Consider the following 20300-nt stretch of genomic DNA (forward strand, 5'->3'; position numbering starts at 1 on the left):
AAACACAGAGAGAAACATGACATTTATTTGCTTTTCAGTAATGAAATGTGGTGGGGAAGGTCTCGACTGAGGGTGATTTGTCACATCATTGAGCAGCCTATTGCCTCTGGGAAACAAGTATATGGCAGGTCTTTTCTGTAATAGCATATGTACCGTAAGGCAGTGTATGCTTTTTATATTCTGCATATACATAATTTTAAACCTCTATGTTCTCAAATACTTTTTCCTTAACTGAAAACCTTGAGAGCCCATGCTATCAAGGCAAAATTAATTTTATGTGTGGTGAAACCTTGTGAGAGCATTAGGATCTCAGAGTAAGATGCAGAAAGAGTCTTTAATCTTTGAGCCAGTCCAGTCTCATACCCCTTCCCTGTTGTCACATATTTCACTCAGTGAAAGAACTGCTGAAGCATTGTGTCTCTGAAAGGGAGATGCATGTGTACAGCTTGACTTTGCTCCTTGCTGTCAGGTGTTTTCTGAGTTCTTTGGGCTCTTTAGTCCCTGCATTTCTCCAGACTTTTACCCTCTCAAGAGAGGGATGCTCTTACAGTCCATGCCAGGTTCTTACTGAGCTCAACAAGCAGTGCTGTGCATCTCCCTCATCTCCCTCAAATTGCTGAGTATCAATTGGCAGGGTTAGTGGCAACTCCACACTTACTAAAATGGTTACTGGGAACCATTTGTATTTCCAGAGCTATTGTTATAGGCCTTTTATCTTCTTAGTACAGCTTCTTGCATCACTCATTCCAATAAAAGGTGAGCCATCTGGTTGGTTCTTGATTTTAACTAGTTGTGGGGAAAAAAGGATTCAAAGAGTTGATACAGCTGGCATCTAACAGCCACCCTCATTTGCCACAGGTCCATAAGGAGCAGCGGAGACAGAAGTCTGGCCAGACATCCTGCACGGTCATCAAGATGTTTTCATCTTGGCTTCCTAGCTGAGACTGATCCGCAGATCTCATGGGAGAATATAAAAATAAAAAGCTATGTTTCAGCAGTGCATACCTAAGCACAGCGTATGATATAACTCAGTAATTATCTTAGCAAATTTCTGAAAATTAAACAGCAACAAAATTAAAAAGTTGCCGAAATAAACAGTCTAAAAACTCTGCTTGACTTCTCCATCTGTTCTGAGAGCTGAGCAATATTGTAAGGTAATTTTAATATGTGATTACTTAATTTCAGTTAACTATGGATTGTTTTGATAGTTGCTATTCTTTAATGATTAATAAGAAGGCTGAGTCAAGGTTAAGTATTATTAAATGTGTTTTACATTGTATGGGTTGGAACCAAAAAAAAAAAAAAAAGCACTTCAAAATTTATCTTTCCAATAACATGCAGAAAATATTGAAGAGTCATTTTTCTTCTGGCAACATAAAAAAGCCTTAAAATAAAGGCGAGAGGAGGGGGCTAACGCAGATGGTGAGCTAACCAGCGCTGACATTTCAGAGATTTCTACGCAGCTGGCATGAAAAGATGTTTTAAACAGTAATCCATTTAGGCACCTTTCAAGTTTGTCATTTTCCTGACTTGGTGAACTCAGCCTCATCAGCTGGTGTCACCAATGACTAGGTCCTCCTTAATAATACCCCCTGGCTGATCCTTCAGATTTAGACAGGTGTCTACCTGCAAACATTCTGAATTGCAAAACCTACTGATGATATAAACCACAGAGCACTTCAGGCACCATTTAAAATTTCAATTGCATCCTATACAGTCCCATTTCTCCATCACACATCGTGTTTCCCACATGGTCCTTGACAGTGCTTCTTAATGAAGCGCTCACGGTACCATCAGTCCCCTTTGATGAGTCTGGAGCTGCTTGCCTGCTCTGTCCCTCATGCAGATACAGTCCAGAAAACAGTCTGCATGTCTGTAAAATCTATTTTACTTGCACAGTAAGGCTGTATGGGACTGCAAACACACATGAACACAACTATCATGCTTGTTCTAGCACATGCTTGGGATGAAAATCCTGGTTTACTCTGTTGCATTCACAAAGCTGCATTTATCCAAAGGCTTTTATGGGTGCTTTGGAAAGCGGTACTATGTTTTACATGGTCTCTGAATCACTAGCAGAAAGTACAAGGACAAACTTCACATAAGAAGGTGAAAATCTATTTCAAGTAGTGTAACAAATGCTTATCATTAGGGATTAATTCAGAATGACCCTTAGATTGAAACCTGCAGAGTTTGAGCTATCATGCGTTTCTTTTTCAGTGAGAAGAAAATGTAAATGCAGATATGTACAGAAAAATAGATGGGAGCGTAGTGAACCCTATTCTGAGCTTTCGCTTATGGCTCTCAAAGGACTTTGCAACAATTTAAAGTGAGAGTCTTCCTCCACCCCTTCTCCTTTGTAGGGTAGGATTCCTACCCAGCCTCCCCTCTCCCTGCCCCAACCCACAGTTTCATCAGCTGCCAGTTCTGCCTGTGGCTGAGGGCGGCATGGTCCCAATCCATGAGCCCTTCTCCTACTACTACTTCCACTTCTGATGGGATGAGTTTTTGATGCAGCTTTGACCTCTTAAGCTTAGTCAGGCAGGGACTCTCCCCTGGGAGATGCCTATTCTGAGTGCTCACCCAGAGGTGGTTTCTTTCAGCTGCTTGAGCTTTTGTATCATTTTTGGTAGGGACCTCATGGCTATGAGAGTGATCTACACATCTGCTCAGCAATCTCCACATCTGTCAGCCCACTTCCATCAGCCAGCCAGGCTAAGCCAGAGGACCTGGATTAGCTTCCAAAGGAAAAAACTGTTGCCAGCAACACTTAGATGCTAAAAGAGCTGCACATGGACTTGTACAGAGTTCATGAGGAAAGGCGTGGTCATTGCTTATCTTCATTAAAAAACAATAGTCTCTGGTCCACTCTGTTTATTTCAAGAGATTGGTGATGAATATACTGAAGCTAAATACACATATTTTGCAGCTTCTCCTTCCTTGTCCTGCTTGTTCTGTTGGCGCAAAGAAATCAGCAGTGGCAAAGACTATTCATCATTAGATGCATCACCAAGTGCAGCAGAACAAGGTCTTTTATTGTTTTAATTCTTTTAAACTTTTCCAAAGCCTTTTTGCTCAAGTTTTTAAATGGCTTCACACTAGCTATTGAATTGTTCAAGGACTTTTCTGCACATCTAAAAGTGAGGAAGTCCTGAGTTTACCTAACAATTTGCAGCTTTGTGAAAAGAAGCTGCAAATTTATTTCACTAAAATATTTGTGTTGTTTCATGTGATCCTGTAAGTTTCTGGTTAGATGCTACACAGGATAGTGCAGATATATTTTTTTCATTAAAGTTAATATTGAGTTTGAGAACAGTTTTTCCAGATACAAGAATGCAAGCTAAAAATAAATTTCATCATAGAAAAAGCACTGTGCCCATCTTCCTCTGTGAAATTGCTCTCTCAGAAACTGCAAGAAGACAGCCCCATCGTCACCCATGAGCGATTTCCCTGCCTGCAGCATAGAACTGCCTTTGTGGGCCAGTCCCTATAAAGGTGAACTACAATAAGGTATGTGCATCCCACAAAACAGGAAAAAATCTGTTTCTAAGCCAGGGATCCCAATGCTGAGGATCCCTTGAGCAGGTACAGCTCAGAATAGGATCCAGATGGAAAAGGGAATAAGCTCAGCCTTGACCTCTGTGGAGTTGGCCAGAGGGACGTGCTGAGGAAGCAGAGCTGCACCTCTGACTGGGAAGGATCTGTACTAGAACCCTCTCCCCAAAATCGGTAGCCATGTCCTTGCTTTTAGAGACCTGAGCAGGGTTTACCCATCCATTTTTTTAAAACCTAGGAGAGAACATTTGTCCAGACACAGCCCTCTAGGTCCTCAACTAGTGACTGAACAAGTCCCTGTAGAACAGAGGGGGAGGTCTGATTCTCTACTCCACTTTTCCCACGGGAATGAATTACCTACATGTCCTACCAAAAATGTGAGTCAACAACTACATGGCATTAAGCAGTCACCACATGTAATACAGAAATTTCCCCTTTGAGACAGGTCCAAAATCTCCATCTTCACTCACCCTGTGAGGCTGTAGTCAGGCTTCTTTTCCTGCGCTTGCTGTGGTACATTTCCACACAGCCCCAGTACAAAATCAGCTGCACTTCAGCTGTCCCTGATGGATGGGGTTTCATTTTGCCCTTAAAAATCCCTTAAAACTCCAATGATGGAGTTTGTATCATCTCCATAGGCACTCTTCTAGGGCTCAGTTAACCTTCCTAATTACAAGGTTGTAGCAAAGAAACACTGCATGGGCTTGACTCACTTAACTGTAAGAAATCCTAAACATCAGAGAAGATCACATCCTAAAAAGACACAGAAGAAAATACAGGATCTTTTTTGTTGATGGTGAGAAAGTGGGCCAAGAGCTACTGCAGAGGGGAAGGTTGTACCTTCAGTAGTGGGGCTCAGCACAGGGAGAGCAAGGTCCCTGCCTGCCAGTGGGAATGTTGTCTTGGGATGCTTGGCCTGGGAATTTGGTATCACAGACACAAATCCGTACATCCCAGCCAAATGTATTAGATGTCAAATTAGACATTACCTAGAGACATTAATGACTCAGGTTTAAACCGATAGCATCTACATATGTTTGTACCCTTATTATAATGTTAGGTGCTTTATATATTTTATTTGAGTCTTCCAGATATGAGTATAGTTTCTTATTTCTTTACATATCAGCTTGGCAACACTTAGCAAAGACATTTCTTCTATGAGAACAAATTAAAGCAACTTCAAAACAAGCCTGTTATTGCTCAACAGCCTGGGTCCCTGCCAGCAAGAAACAAGTTGATGGTTATTTAGTTGCAGCAGTAAAAGAGAACTGTAAATTCTCAGAAAAGTTGTGGGTTTGGTTTTTGTTGGTGTTTTTTTTTTCTGGTGGTGTCAGCTTTAATATAAAAGTAAAACAAAGGTAAAGGATGGCAAGGTTGAAGTTACTAGCATTGCAGGGTGCTTACAGGGCAGAGATGCTTACATCTCCCAAGGCAGCAGAAAAGGCTGGGAAAAATCCACTGGCGAAGCTGGCAGCAAGCAAAGCCTATCACCCTCCTGCAGGCACCCAGCCCGCTCCACTTCTCCTTGCCCCGCAGGTGAGCACATGCTTGTCTTGGCAGCACCAAATGCAGGGGCAGAGCTCAGCAGTGTAATATTCACAGGTCTGGACCCCTCTAAGCAAATGCTCCTGCTGATGTAGACCATAAATGAGTGGTTTTCCAGGCAGAAGGACAAGCGCTTAACCTCTGTAATCCCAGCAGAAGGGCCTGTTTCCTGAGGTGACCACTAGAATGGCCTTTTAATATACACTATCAGGTTTTCACTATTATTTCCAAAAAGCCCTGTGAGATAGCAGAACGGGTTTGGAACACAGTGCTAGAATAGAGAGCACTGTAAACTGAACATTTTGGGTTGACTCACTAGCTAGAATTTCATGAAAAACTGAGGAAGTTTGAAGAGCTGAAGGTAGCAAAGTGCTCTGGGGAGGGATGGGGCAAAGATGCAAGATAGATGCGTGAATTGGTAGCATCCACTTTTCATCTAATCAAGGAAGCGTGTATATGTGCCATAAAAAATAAAAATCAATTGTTCCCTGTGATGGCCACAGACACCAGGGCACAGTGTGCAGCAGCTGAGCTGAGCCTTTAGTTCCTCTTCTTGGGAATCCCTGAGTAGGGGGGCAGCCTCCATAAGAGACTGCTCCCCTCATGAATATCAGTATTTCAACCAGGAAAAAATCAGCAAACATCACTTGCCACCAATAATAATGGCTTGCAGTGTTAAAAAACAACAAGAAGGCCCCTTTTAATCCAGAAAATGCTATATTCAGCTAGAGATAATTTGATGGTAAATTATGTTCTGACAAAGAAGAGTTAATCACTGACCTCAAAATTAGCTGTTGCCTAGGTACCCCTGTTCAGGCTCTGTTGACATTTATGTTGTACAAACAGAATGCAATACCAACCACTCAGATGTATATTTAGGGCTTTAAAATGACTGGTTTTCCAAAGTGTAATGCAATGGCTGGGAACGTGAGTTTAATGGTGGAAATGTTGATGCCAACTGGACATCATTCAGATCATTCTGTGGGCGCTGTTGCAGGTTCAGTTCCAGAAATGTTGCAAAAAGCTTAACACACACGCAGAGGGTATGGGGGTTTGGGTTTTTTTTTTGAGAGAAGCCATCTTGGTTAAAAGTAGAGGCAGATATAGCTATAGCTAAGTTTTATATGTTGCAAACCTAAATAATGTGGTTAGCATGGCTTCTCAGAAGACAGATCACATTATATAACTTTTTCTTTCCTTCTGTGGTGGGCTTAGACCCCTGCTTTGATGGCACAAACACCTCCCTGCAGGAAAATACACCTGCTTTTCTCCAAAGTGTGTGACTTTGTACTGCGTAACATTGTGATGTTAGAGATGCGTGTGATGTGGTGTTAACAAGGCCTGTGGTGTAGGGGTCAAATCCTGCTCGCGGTCAGATCACTGCAAGTAGTGCGAAGTGGCAGCAGAGGGGAATCAAAGGCTCTTGCCTTCACTGATGACTCCTAGTAATTATTTTCTAAAACGTCCACTATCAACAAACCAGAAAATTATTAAAAAAAAAACCCAAACACAACTGGTAAAGTTCAGAGCCAGCACAAAGACTAGTGGTGTTGTAACAAGCAAGGGACAAGCTACTGCTCTGGGAAAAGCAGGATCCTGTGGCTGAAGGATTGCAACTTGAGCAGATGCATCTCAGTTACAATTAAAGGTCAGGCCAGCCATTTGGGAGCAACTCCCAGAAAGTCTCCCTGGAGAGTGCGGCCCTGTCTAGGAAAGCTGCAGCTCAAAGGAAGAGTTGCCAGTTGACATAGATAACCACTCTTGCATCTAAGTTTGGGAACAAAAATTCCTTTGTTAAAATTGAAGTTAGTAATAATTTTAAAGGTATGTGATAAGCCAGGCACTAAGGAGTGTGGAAGGATGGGTAGGATTAAATCGGATGAGCATGGGTGTCTGTATTGGGGTGGAGGGTCCTTCTAGTTCTTGAGATGCTTCACACCTTTCTGCAGGGCTCTGTGTTTCTGCATTAAGGCAATAGTCTTCAGACCTCATGCATCAATGTCTCAGCTGCTTGCCTGCAAGGATATTGCAGGTTGTTTTCCTCCAAAACATAGTCTTAAGGAATTGTTTTTCCCTACTGAACAGCTGGCTTCATCCTTTTATTATTGTAATCATTATCAAGGTGCTTTTTCACCTTCCTCTCAAATATCTAAGATATTGGCCACCCGTGTCCTGTGATGTGACAGCAAAGGTTTTCCTTTTCTTCCTTTTCACCCCAAAAGCTGGTCCTGGCCAGCAGCTCTAGGCTGTCATAGCCTCACGTCTGATTGTGAGGATGTGGTTTGCATACTGGGTTCATCTTCCTTTGTCAATCCCCTGCTGTTACAAGGGACTGAGGGATGCATGGAGCTCATGGAGGTCACCACCGCTTCCCCCTGCTGAAGGCTGAGCTCCTCAGGCTGACCGCAGGGTGCAGCACACATCAAGTGAGCTCATACTGCTGGTCCCTCCTTGTCTGAAGCACTGTGGAAATGAAAAAAAGCAAAGCAAAACGAAACAAGATGGGAGCCAGAGCCGAAACATGTCAGACCTTGTTGGCCTGAGACTGAGCCAGGGGTTAACTGCATTTTGTGAGCAGATAACTGGTTGTTTGCTGCTTGTCTGATTGCCTGGAAGTAGCAACATGCCCAAATCCATCCAGCTCTGTCTCTTCCTCATCGTTCTCAACACTATGATACAGTCTTGTCCAGCTGACACCTTGCCTGCAACTCCACCCCAGCACAAGTCAAACAGAGACCTGGCAGAGCTGCTCTTCTGTTCACTGTGTATTTTCACTCACATTACTTCTGCATTCAAGCTGTTGGTTACTCTCTGAAGCATGCTCTTGGGGAGATTGCACGGCATGGCTCTGTGTCAGAGCCTTTACAATCTTCAGTAAGATTGTAATAAGGTTGTAAAGAGGCTGTAAAGAGAGTAGTAAACCCAGTGTAATGAAACATGATTTTGAAAACAAGTGATAAGGAATGTTAAAAGCCCTAAAAGCCCCAAGCCTCTTTCAAGCACACTAATACCTTCTCGACTTGCCATAGTGGGGACAGGCAGAGCAGGGAACACCACTGAGATCAAAGCTGTCCCCACAGCTATCCCACAGCCGGCAGCGGCAGAGTGCCAACTGATGTCCCCGCTCCAGCCCAGGCTGCCTGTATGGGGCAGGGGCTCCTTGCTGGATGTGGGCTGCACCACGCTCAAAATTTCAATTTGGACTAGAAATTGAAAGAAAGGAAGGAGAAAAGGTCCTTCCCTTCAGAGGACTTGTAGTCCTGCTGTGACCATGGGAAGGAGGAAAATGTCCCTGAGGTGACCTGCCCATCTCAGCAAGAGGGCTGTAACCTGTGTGTTACAGGGAGACAGCGGTATGGCTCTGCCAGGGAAGTTATGGGTAAATACACTCTCCATGCTGCAAATGGGGCAGGAGGAAGCCGAGTGCTGCTGTGTGACCTCCCAGCACCTTGTCACCGTGGGTGGTGATCAGGGCAGAGGGCTCCTCACCACCAGACATTTTGGACCACGATGCCTCCAAAACAATGCCCATTGGTGGGTGACAGTTGTCTGCATGTTTGGCATCCAGCATTGGGACACTGATTTGAGAGCACTCATAGTCCAGAGGCAAACCCCACCTGGCATGAACGAGTGTGACTTCAGGATCCTTAGCCACCCTGCAAGCCTCTGCTCCTCGGGTGGTTTTTTGGGGCTCATTTTTTTCTCCCCCAACCCAATGAATGGGTGAGAGGTGTTGAAAGGGCAGATGCTTTGTGCTGCCTGCCCTGCCACCCTGCCAGCCCACCACTCATCTCCTTGGGAACCAGCCCCAGGAGCAGGCTGGCATGCCAGGTGGGGCTTGCTAATATTAGGTGTGAAGACTGGTTTGTTTGCAAATTGGGAAAAGATCACCAGTTCCTGATTTGCACCTCCGGGCTTCAGGCACTCTGGTCTAATTTTTTGCCCCAGTCTGCTTTGAAAAAGAAAACATGTTAGAAGATAAGCCCAAAGATCTGGTCTGATGTTGGCCTGATCACCTACCTCTGCTGCACACGCTTGGTGCAATAGTAAGTGTGTGTTCCCATAGCAACAAACGGGATTAGTTTAATGATATTATTAGGCCTTATTTATATGCATGCACATACACTCACACACCTGCACACCGTGTGCACACACACAGAAAAGGAAAATGAGCAAGTCCAGCTCTTCAAGAAAATCCCTTTGAGAAATCAGCTTTGTACATGAGGGTCATGATGACTGCAAGATACTGATTTTCACGATACAGGCACAGACCCCAAAGCTGACAGACCAGCCAAAACAAACTCAGCAGCACAGCCCTACGGCAGCGGGGTCCAGCCCTACAGCAGTGACACAGCTGGGAGTGGGAGCCCCGTCAGCCAGGGGCTGGAGGAGCCCTGTGCTCATTGCCCACCCACGGGGCATTGCTCGCAGCACAGGCAGTGCCAGGCAGGGGCAAAGCCCCACTCTACACCTGCTGCCCGCAGAGGAGAGCGTTAGCAGCGGCACTTCTGTCCTGTCCTGAGTTGCCTTTGCACTGTGGGAGGATGCTGTGCACTGAGCTTCACAGTGTTATGTCTACTTCAGCCCAGTGCCAGTGGCTTTTGGACAACCTTTGTATCATAAAACATGAGTCAGAGAGTTCCATAAGCCCCAGAGCACTTCTTGTTTATTGCCCTCCTGCTATTTGCATTTACACATTAGCCAAATAAACTTCAGGTAGAGCCTAGCCTCTTTTTGCATGTTAAAACACTAGTACTGTACATTAAAATATCTCACAAAGGGCTCTTTGTTGGTGGTAAGGACAACACCGTTTATTCTCAGATACCATTCCCTGAGCAAATTGTTTAGAAACTTTGGTATTTAAGCTAAATTGTTCAGAAACACTTCTGAATCTTTCGTGGGAGTCAAAAGCTGTAAAAAAACAGCTGCTTTGTAAGAGCTCTCTGAAAACGATGCTCCCCTATCTTTTTGACATTTAAAACACTAACATGGCTTTGCTTGTGTTTATTGTCTAAGGGCATACAAATGTTCATTTTAAAATGTCCAAAAGGTCAGAGTTCATCTCCAGTTGAAGGCATATTATAGGTCATCAAGGTCAGACAACTTTCTAAATCAGTTTGCACTCTCAAGGTGAAAAAATTAAAAATTTATCTTTGTTAATTTATCTGAAAGCATCCCAGTACAATATAAGAGATGAGCCACGCCTGCATTCCCACACATCCCTGTGCTGTGCCCAGCTGCTGCCCTACTATGGGAGTGAGGGAAAATTTCAAGGTCTGGCTTGAAAAAGATGTGAAGCTCACTCTCTGGGGAGCATCCCTTAGAGCGTTTTTACTGACCTCCTCATTGCTGTTTTTGAGTTCATGTACAATGTCACAGTCTAGCATAGGATTGTTTTGTGTGTGGGTGGCACTGATAGACTTCCAGTGGTGTTTTCTTTAACCATCTCTCAGCTTTCTCCAACAATACTCACAGTTAAAACACAAATATTTTTTTACTCTACCCAATGAGTGATCTGAATGATCTAATCTAGTACTGGGGATACACACCTCTACTATGTATCTGAGCGTTGTCAGAGCTGATGGTCCAACAATGCTCTCATGGGTTGCATTAGATGCCTCCATTTATAACCACCCAAATTCACTTTTATTCCTTTCTCATGCAGCACCAGGGACCTGTAAAGAATCTTGGAAGTGAACAGTTGAGTGACTGGAGAGGAAAACACCGTTGCTGAGCAAGGGGAGGAATGTGATGCAAAGGTGACTGGCACAATAAACCCTTCTGTTTCCTCATGGACATGGGCTTTTACCTTCTTGGACCTCTCCAAATGCAGGAGCTGATGCTTGGAAGCCTGCTGCAGATGGAAAACCAGTGCCAGAAGCATGGCCATACACAGAGATTTCATCCTTCACTCATACTACATTGCTTTGTATGTACCAGAGGAGAGGGAAGAGTGACAGGGGCCACAGGCTCTGGGGTTTCTCCCCTACCACCCTCACCTTGGTGGAGGGAGCCTGTGCTCTGCTGCCTCTGTGTTTTCAAAGAATTGCCTGAAATGCCTCTACAGAGATGACTTGTTCTCCATCCAGGCAACAGCAAGCCAAGAGACATCAGACCCCATGGCTAACAGCCCTTGGCAAGACAGAGGCAGGTAGGTGATAAAAAGCACAGCTATAAAAAGAAATGCAGTGAGTGAATTGGCAGGAGAAGACAGGGAGGGTGTCAGAAGGGTGCATGCCCTTTGCAAGCCTCTGGTCCGGTGGCTGAGATGTGGCACGAATAAGTCTGAGATTTTATTTGCAGGATGTAGTCTCAAGGATAGGAAGCAGCACAGGTTTTTCCCAGGTGGAAGGTGATCTTGCATTGAGATATGTCTGGGTAGGTCCTACCTCTGGATCACAGACCCATGTCAGTGCGCTAGCAACAGGGCTGGCATGCCTGTGGCTTGTGGGGAGCTCAGCACCCAGCGATGGCAATGATTGATACCAAGACAGATCTTAAATAAAGTGCATTTAACTGAAGGACCACACATTTCAGTGAACAAGATGTGGCCTTGGAGGCTGTAACTCTCAGACATGGCACTAACAAGCCAAAAATCCCTCAGCACTGGGCTGAGCAGAGACGACAGAGTTGGGTGCTGTGCTGGCCACGGAGCAAGCAGGCTGCGCCTCTCACTGCTGCCAGATAACACGAACCAGCTTGCTCCTGCCCGTGGAAAGGCTGTGAGAGCCACCTCTCTGCACTTATTTCACTGGAAGGATTGTAAAGAAGGGCTCTACAGATGGCGGGTGCCCTACAGTGTCTTTAAAACCACACTTCCCTGCAGCAGTGAGCACCAGAGCAACCAGGTGGCAAAGGAGGCAGCCCCCCCGCTGCCCCCCCTCCCCCCCCCCCAGACTCACGCCGTGCCCGGGGGCCGCAGAGCTCCCACGGATCACACCTCGTCAGTTTGCAAAGTTCTGCAGAAAAGCCAGCTTCGACTGCTTTGCAGCTCAAGATATCCAGAATATTTCTGATCGTTCGGGGACTGTGGGGAAGGAGGAAGAGATGTGGGGTGAATCTGAACACCCAAGACACTTCATAGAATAACTCTGTGCCATACCAGCAGGACCCCTCACAGGCACCATTGCTTTCAGCGCACTGTGGTGTGGACTCTCAGTCTCTGTACCATTTATGGTTTTAAAACTTCAGTCCCCGTATTGCAGACCAAGAAGTGTTAATAAACTGTTTGTTTAACACAGAAGCAGGCACCGGATCATCAGTCTGGCAGGTCTGCACCATGAATGCCAGCTATCCAAGCAACCACACAAAGGCACAGGGAACAGAGATTTTGGGGATGTAGCTATCCCAGTGCAGCTTTTCAGTGGGCTTTAGTCATGATGCATGACATGGTCACTGGGTCGGGTAGCACAGACTGCACCAGGAGGAGAGAGCTGCAAATCCTCACTCAACAGCGCAGGAGAAAAAGCAGCTTGTCCCAGCCATGGCTGCCACCCCCTTATCTTGTAAGAGCAGGGTGTCAAGATGCTGAGGCAGAAGAGAAGGAACCATTTTCATCGAAGTGGCTGATATAAGTTTACCTTTATTTTAGTCACTTCCCTAACCTGCTGTTACATTTTTTGTCCTGTCTAAATTGAGATTTTAATACTTGAAATTCATCCATCCTCAAAAAATATCTGCATACAGAGAGAAAGACACTGGATGAGTCACCAAAAATCCAAGCTGAAGAATTTAAGAATGTATTTTAATTAGTTAGCATTAATTTACTGCTACCTACAATGCCTTTCATTACACAGTCATTTATTTTTAGCACCAAAATACAACCAAATATACTTTATTTTCGACTACTTGACTGTTAGCGTATGCAGGATTCAAAAGGGAGACCCATTTGTAACCATCATGATATAGTTTATGATATTATTGTTTCCTAGATATGCTTGAGTCTTACAAGGTCACAGGTGTGATGCCTTAAAAACCCAAACAATTAATTTGCTGGACATCAAGAACTGAGGACATCAGTGCTCAGAAATTAGCTCAGTTCCTGATGAATATGAGGCATCATACAGTGAAAATGCAAAGCTGGTGAGTTTTAAAAAGCTGTTTGCAGTTCAGTTTTAATAAACAGCTCTGGCCATGGCTATTTCCAAAATTTTACTTTCAAACCTGATGGCTTAGCAAATAATCATCTCCTATCAAATACCCCTTTCAAAGCCTTAAAGCTGGAACATGCAGTGCTGATATGGCTGAATATAAACACATAAATAAAGGCTATTATTTCCAGGTCTGTGGAAAAAAAATGCAGCAATAGGGCAGCTGTGTTCAAAAGATGCTGAATAAACCTATTAAATGCTGATTCGGGTCATTTGTTCCCTTCTATTAGATCACTGCAGGCCCACGAAACACTCCCTGCTCCAATGATGCTGACAGCACCTTCCTTGACAGCCCTTCACAGGCAACCATGCCTTATTTCCAGGGATGCCAGTGCACCCCCTTCTCTGCTTATAGTACCAGGACAGTATTTCAAGCACCAGACTTCAAAATCTGTTCATATTGTCAGCTTGGAGAAACCAGACCTTCGTGGTCCAATCCCTCACTTTAATGCAGGTGAAATCTTGATCTGTTGCTCAATCCCCTGCTGGGTGGTGGTAGTGGTGGTGTGTGTAGAAATCCTGATAATGTCCAAATGTGTATTTGCTGCAGTCAGAAGCAGCTGCAGAGGTGGGTTTTTGATGCTCCTGTCACTTCAAGCTATCGTTGTACACTGCACGTTGCGTTAAACGTCTTTGTGGTCTGCACATGGTAGTCCTCTTGCCTCTACCTGTGAAATCACCCTCAGAAATACATGTGTCATGTGCAGGGAACCCAACCTGTGCCAGCCACAGCTGCTGTGTGTCCTGGATGTTGCTTGCGATGGCCAAATCGTCAAATTCCCTTCTTCCATCTAAACAAGATTCAAGGCAGGTATGAAGAAAAAGATATGGCCAACTACAGGCTGTCAGCCCTGTAGTCTGGTTCTTTGGAGTTCCAAAGGATTTTGGACTTCCCCGTAGTCATCTTCAAGTTACTTTCAGTCAGTTTGTACTGTACTTTTTACTGACCTTATGAAAAATCTATGACCGTATACACTGCTTTTAGTCATGGCCACGGTTGCTAAGCACATGTCAAAGAGCAGCCATGGAAATCAATGTAATTGCTAGGATGTAAAGATGGTCAGAGGAGGATAAAAGTGATAGAAGTCCTCCTTCGAGGTGTTCCCATTGTCTGTCAGTTGGTTTGGTTTCATTCTCTCCCCTCCCTTGCACTTTTAAAAATAGTTATGACTGAAGGACATAGCTGAGCTCCTTCCCCGCCAGCACTGTGCCTGGCAGAGTGGAGAGGGAGAGGGCTCAGCCCAGGCTGCCAAATGCTCTGGCCCTCCGTCAGCAAAGCACTTCAGCACATGCTTGTTTGTAAGTATTTAAGCAGCCATGGACAAAAAGCCCATAGTTCAGAGCCCTCAGGATCCTAATCAAGGTTGAAAGACAGGTGTGAAATCTTAAAATTCCTTTTTTTTTTTTTCCCCTTCCCAGCAATGATGCAAGAATTGCCCAAATGAACAAACAAAACTCTTGTATTGAAAGGCTGCCCATCTGGCTCCTCTCCTAGGTGTGCTAAGGCAAACAATATCGCTTATCTACTTTGGGTTATAATTATATAAATATATTTAAAAACATTATATTATATGGTATCATATTAAATCACATCACATTACATTATAAATAATATTTTATATATATATATATACATTATGTATATATATAAAGGCTGGACCCTGTCTTCCTTATAGCAGACAGTAACATACGTTGAAGGGATGGCATGAAAACAACAGGAGCTCTGAGTTTCTTGCTGCATTGCCATGACAGCCCAAACAGTGAAGTTCAGCAAAGATGTAGCAACCAAAACCAGGATTCTGGAAATGGTCAAGGAAGCGTAGTAGATGTGACTGCCACCTCTGCTGACACTGAGAAGAAAAACGGGAAACACAACCATAGCCTGAGGTGCACCTGCCTCTAAGTGTTTCATAAATGCGCATGATTCCTGGGACACATTTTCAGAGGGAAATGCACAGGGGCTGTGACGGGTTGCATGCTCTGGTAATTGTTACGCCTGTGTGCACCATGTACGATGTATGATGGATAATGTGTCAGATTCTGCAGGACAAACAGTCTAGATTAGGCATATTTGCAGCTCAAAATAAGTGAAAGTAAGCCAAACCACTCAAAATTCAAACCAAATGCAAGTCAGTGCTTTCTGATTGCACAATCTTAAAAAATAAATATAATTTCTCTCATTAACTCTTGATGATTCCTCCATAACCTGGACTATTTCATCCTGGCTTTTACTGACATTTCCACTGTGGTGGGTTGACCCTGGCTGGATACCAGATGCCCACCGAAGCCGCTCCATCCCTCCCCTCCTCAGCTGGGCAGGGGAGAGAAAATACAACAAAAGGCTCCTGGGTCGAGATAAGGGCAGGGGGAGATCACTCACCAATTACCGTCATGGGCAAAACAGACTTGACTTGGGGAAATGAGTTTAATTTCTTACCATTCAAAGCAGAGTAGGATAATGGCAAATAAAACCCAAATCTTAAAACACCTTTCCCCCACCCCTCCCTTCTTCCCAGGCTCAACTTCATTCCTGAGCCCTCTGCCTCCTCCCCCTGAGCAGCGCAGGGGGACAGGGAATGGGGGCTGTGGTCAGTCCATCACACGTTCCTGCCGCTCCTTCCCCCTCAGGGACAGGGCTCCTCACACTCTTCCCCTGCTCCATCATGGGGTCCCTCCCACGAGAGACAGTTCTCCATGAACTGCTCCAATGTGAGTCCTTCCCATGGGCTACAGTACTAAGTAAATGAAATGCAGGATTTGCAATGTATTCTTTCAGTTATTCTTGCTTAACGTAGGTTGAAAGATCAATGCTCTTACAGCCAACGAAAGACTTCTATAGTCCAGGGAATCTTCAGGATGTCGCTGGAATGATGCCCCTGGTTAAACCATAACCTCACTGCTGTTAAATGTGGTGCTGCTGGACGATGTGAGGGAAATACTGCATGTATACAGTATGGCATAATTCTACCCACATACCACAGGTTTTAGAAAGTTCTTATGCTCACCTTTCAGGCCTGATGCTATTTCCACTGAACTCAAAGCAATATTCCCACAAAGCTCCATGTGAGAAAGACCTGGCCCTAGGTATCAATGTCCTTGAAAATGAGTTCTTATCGACGAAGCAGAGAAAAAGCTGTGTGCACACTTCCCTTCTGCCATCCTGTTTCCAGAGCCAAAACTCCACTGCAGTCTTTTCAGCTGAAGCAACAGGCACCTCCCTTCATATTGGTGTCATTTGAAATGAAGGATGTTCTGCCTGGACTGAAGTGAGAGCAACAGCTTTTAGGCACGTTAAAGAGAGCAGCAAAACTCCAGAAACCCGTTGAGGTTATTGGAAGACTATCTGAGATGGAGCCCATGGAGCATGGCATGCCAGCATGAACAAACGGCTGCAAAGGCGAGGAGGGAAAAGGGAGTGAGAGAAGTTGAGTGCAAGGAAGCTTAGCCATGTTGGCAAAAAGCAGACTGTCAGCAAAGAGGATGCTTACAGCCTTGAAGTTAGGATTAAAAGAGCAAGTGCCTGGCATGACACTGCACTACGGCCCCTCGAAGCAGGATAAGGCTGAGAACACAAAACCCTGGGACCAGCTCTCGGCATAGATGAGAACTGGAGGCTTCCTACTTGTGCTCCCGGCCATACAGTTGTTGAGTTACAAGCAGGTCAACATGCAAAGTGACGCTAAGCTGAGTGCAAACCTATGTTCTCAAATCACAGCACTGACAAGAAAAGCATTGGCAAATCTTTATTTTTTATTTTTTTTTCCCCAGTGAAAAAGAAAGGAACTAAGAAATAAAGAAATATTCATTACATCCAAATGTCAAAGCACGTTAATTTCTTTTTAGGAGTGCTTGTGATTTCTCCATAATTAGAAGCTGAAAAGCATCTTATGCTTATGAAGAATGCATGTCTATCCTTCCTGAAGTCATAGCACTTACATCGAGATAAATATTTTTCGGAGGATTTGCAGACTAATCTAATAATCAGCTCAAGTTAAGTGATTCCTTTGAAAAAATTCATACTTTGTAGTACTGACACTTTGTAGTACTGACAGTGTTCTATTAGTATTTTTATTTTGCACTGGAAAACTTACCCTCTAACCAAATACGAACCCATGCAGCTTCAGGGGATTCTGTGGAAAAAGTGATGCTCTGTCAAAATGCCTCCCGCCTCCTGCTGTGATCAAAACACAAGCCAGCTCAGGCTGGTCCACATCTGTTGAGGTACAGTTGAGCAGAGATGCTCAGTCTGAAACACATTTATGCTGTTGAGAAGATAGGTGGGATCTGGGAATGTTCCTATCTCTGGATGGAACATGAAGATGAAGGAAGATGAATCCATCTTCTGCAGGACTGGGCAAGCGGGTCCATCTGCATGTGCATGGGGGTGAGGTGCTGTCAGAGATCTCAGGTGGCAGCAGGAGAGAGGTGAGGCAATTGCAAGAGATGAGTCTTTGGTGAAGTTCAAGTGGGAAAAGAGACATTTTGTGTTTGCTTTTTTCTGAATAGCCTTTTCTCTTATAAGGATGTGATGAAGTGACCCTAGAGGGGTATTTTGGGACCGCACCCTCAGCACTTGGACCATGCTGCAATTTCAGCCAGTGACAACTTGTTGAGAGCACGGAAAGGGTGTTAACTGCCTTTATGAACTGCAGCCTCTATTTCTACAGGCACAGCTAATAGCAAAATCACTGAGTGTCTGCTGAGGAAAAAAAAAAAATGAAACAGAAGGAAAATATTAGGGGATATAAACAGAGACATGTAGTTCCAAGTCATCCCAAATCTGCAGTCCAGAAACAACAATGAAGAAGCAAATGCCTAGAGGAAGAATTAGCAAGAAACACTTCCTTGACTAAAGTCCTCAGCTTCACATCTGCAACTACAGAGCTGGAAAAGTGAAGGGCAATTTTATGATTACTCAGAGCAGGAAGTGTGGCCCTGTGCTCGGACCCATGATGCTCAAGATGTGCCGAATGATTTAAAAAATCAGCACTGGCAAGGATATGTAGAATGAAAGCAGGTGAAACAGGTGTCTGTAAGTTAGAAGTTGTAAGAAAAAGAATGTAAAGGGCCCATCTGGAAACAACCAAACCAGTGCGGTATTTGTGCTACCATAGTATGCTCTGCAGCCAGCATTTAGTAACGGGGAGCACGGAGGAGATGAGCGGTGATGATTAAAACAGACCAGCAGATTCAGTGATCTGTTGGACACATACGGTATTGAACATCTGAAAGCAGGATACAGGAGGTAGATGAGGGCTCAGGTAGTATTCATATGGCAGATAAGTGAAGATTCCTGGTTGTGACTAATTACTTCTGATCAAAAAAAGCAGGTAGCTTTATCTTGGGGCTGTGGACACTTCTGTGCTTTGGGCAGAATGAAGCTCCCCGAGGGGAGTGTGTGGCTTTTGCTCAGCAGGCTGCAGTGCAAGCTAACACTATCCAAACCCAGCCTTTGAAGAAAAAGCATTTAATGAGTGGGAAGTGGATGGGTCTGTGGACTTTCTAATGGTATAAATGTTACTGGAAAACCCATTCCATAACATAATGTTCATCAGAGATCCAAGCCAAGGCAGCAGATGGTGAACACACTGGCAGCAGGCAGAGGAGAAGCAGAGCTAAGCTTTGCAAGCCTCAGAGGAGTCAGGGAGGGTTGGTCCCTGGATGAGGCTCCTGACATGGGTAGAGAGGTGACCACAACCTGTCAGCAATGGAGACACAGGCAAGTCCTGTTTTGGCCAAAGCCACTGATGATTGACAAGCTCTGCTGACCCTGCGCAGCCCATTCTTTGCACCGGCTGTAGATGGGACTCCTGACACCAAGGGCTAGCCTTGAGGCAGCATATGCCCTTATTTTAGAGAAGCACTGCACCAGAGGTGTGCCTGCCTGTGTCTGGAGTGGTTGAGACAGAGGTTAAAACTATAAAATCATCTTGTAAGGGACCCATTGCCAACTATAATGTTATAGCTCTGGTCACTTACCTCACAGCTCTGGCAGGTTTTATGAAGGCTACCAAGGCACTCATCTAATTGTAGTTTTTTAAATGCAGGTGTCTTGGCTAAGCCAATTGTGTAGGTTCCTCCGAGGTGGCACAGTGGGGAGAAATAAGCACCTGCAGAGGGGTAACTCATCCTGCCCTAAGGCGGGTGAGCTGACCCACCTCTGGAAGCCCACTTCTCTATTTGGAGCCTACCTGGCTTTGGTGTCACTGCCATCAGGTAAGATAGGCTTCAATCAGGTGGTGCTACAGACCAGCCTACACATCCAGAAAGCGGCTCTACGTATTTCATGCCTGCTAGGTCAAAACCTGGTCACAAATGTAGCGTGTTTGGCACAAGCCCCCTCTCCTGTGACACTCCTTAAGCAGAGAGCAGAGTAGATGAGCCCGAGGCCTCTGTAGTCGCCCTGTGCCGCATGCTTGGTTACAACAGCATGTCCTGAGGCCATTGCACAGGACCAGCTGGAGACACTTGTTAACGAGAATGCTGGTACACCCAGAATGACAAATGTGACCTTTGGAAATTCAAATTAGACTTGGCACATGTATCTTCCAAATGACTGCTGTGACTCCCATCGGGGTTCATGTGGGTATGGGGTATGTCTCAACTGCAGGCTTGCTGCTTGTCTTACACGTGCTGTGCCCCAGCCTCCTCCCTGCCATGGCACAAGCCCTTCGCTCCACGTGTCTCTGTGCCTGTTGGACCCATGCTCGCATGCTCAGCTGGGGCTCTGCGACACGGTGTGCTCCGGCTTTGTAATGTCAACCTACCCACTTGCCTGACAACGTGAAAGCAGACGATGTGCATGTGCCCAGGCTCAGGCACAGCTCTTCAGCAGTTCCTAGCAACTAAATTATGGCCTCCCCAGCAATCTATTCTTCCTTGTACATCAGCTTGGTAGTTCAAATACACCTTACTGAGGTCCAACCCTCTATTCTCACCCAGAAAACTCTGGCTCTTCCCTTATTTGCCTTTTTCCTTTTCCATTTGTCTCACTGAGATGCATGCTAGCTCTTGCTCACCCCTGATATTAAGTCCACTGTAAGGGACTGT

At 45.0% G+C, this 20300-nt stretch overlaps 1 protein-coding gene across 1 annotated transcript in view; it reads right to left on the bottom strand.

The window, feature by feature from the left end:
- GPR6 (G protein-coupled receptor 6) overlaps nucleotides 1-19042 on the bottom strand; it is a 31513-nt gene extending 12471 nt beyond the window's left edge. Inside the window, exon 1 of the mRNA XM_080388173.1 lies at nucleotides 1-19042. This exon is cut by the window's left edge and continues 12471 nt beyond it. The gene's annotated coding sequence lies outside the window, so the exon portion shown is untranslated.
- Between the last annotated feature and the right edge of the window lie 1258 nt (nucleotides 19043-20300).

The sequence above is a fragment of the Falco punctatus genome, assembly GCF_963210335.1.
Source record: "Falco punctatus genome assembly, chromosome: 5".
In the NCBI taxonomy this organism is placed as follows: domain Eukaryota; kingdom Metazoa; phylum Chordata; class Aves; order Falconiformes; family Falconidae; genus Falco; species Falco punctatus.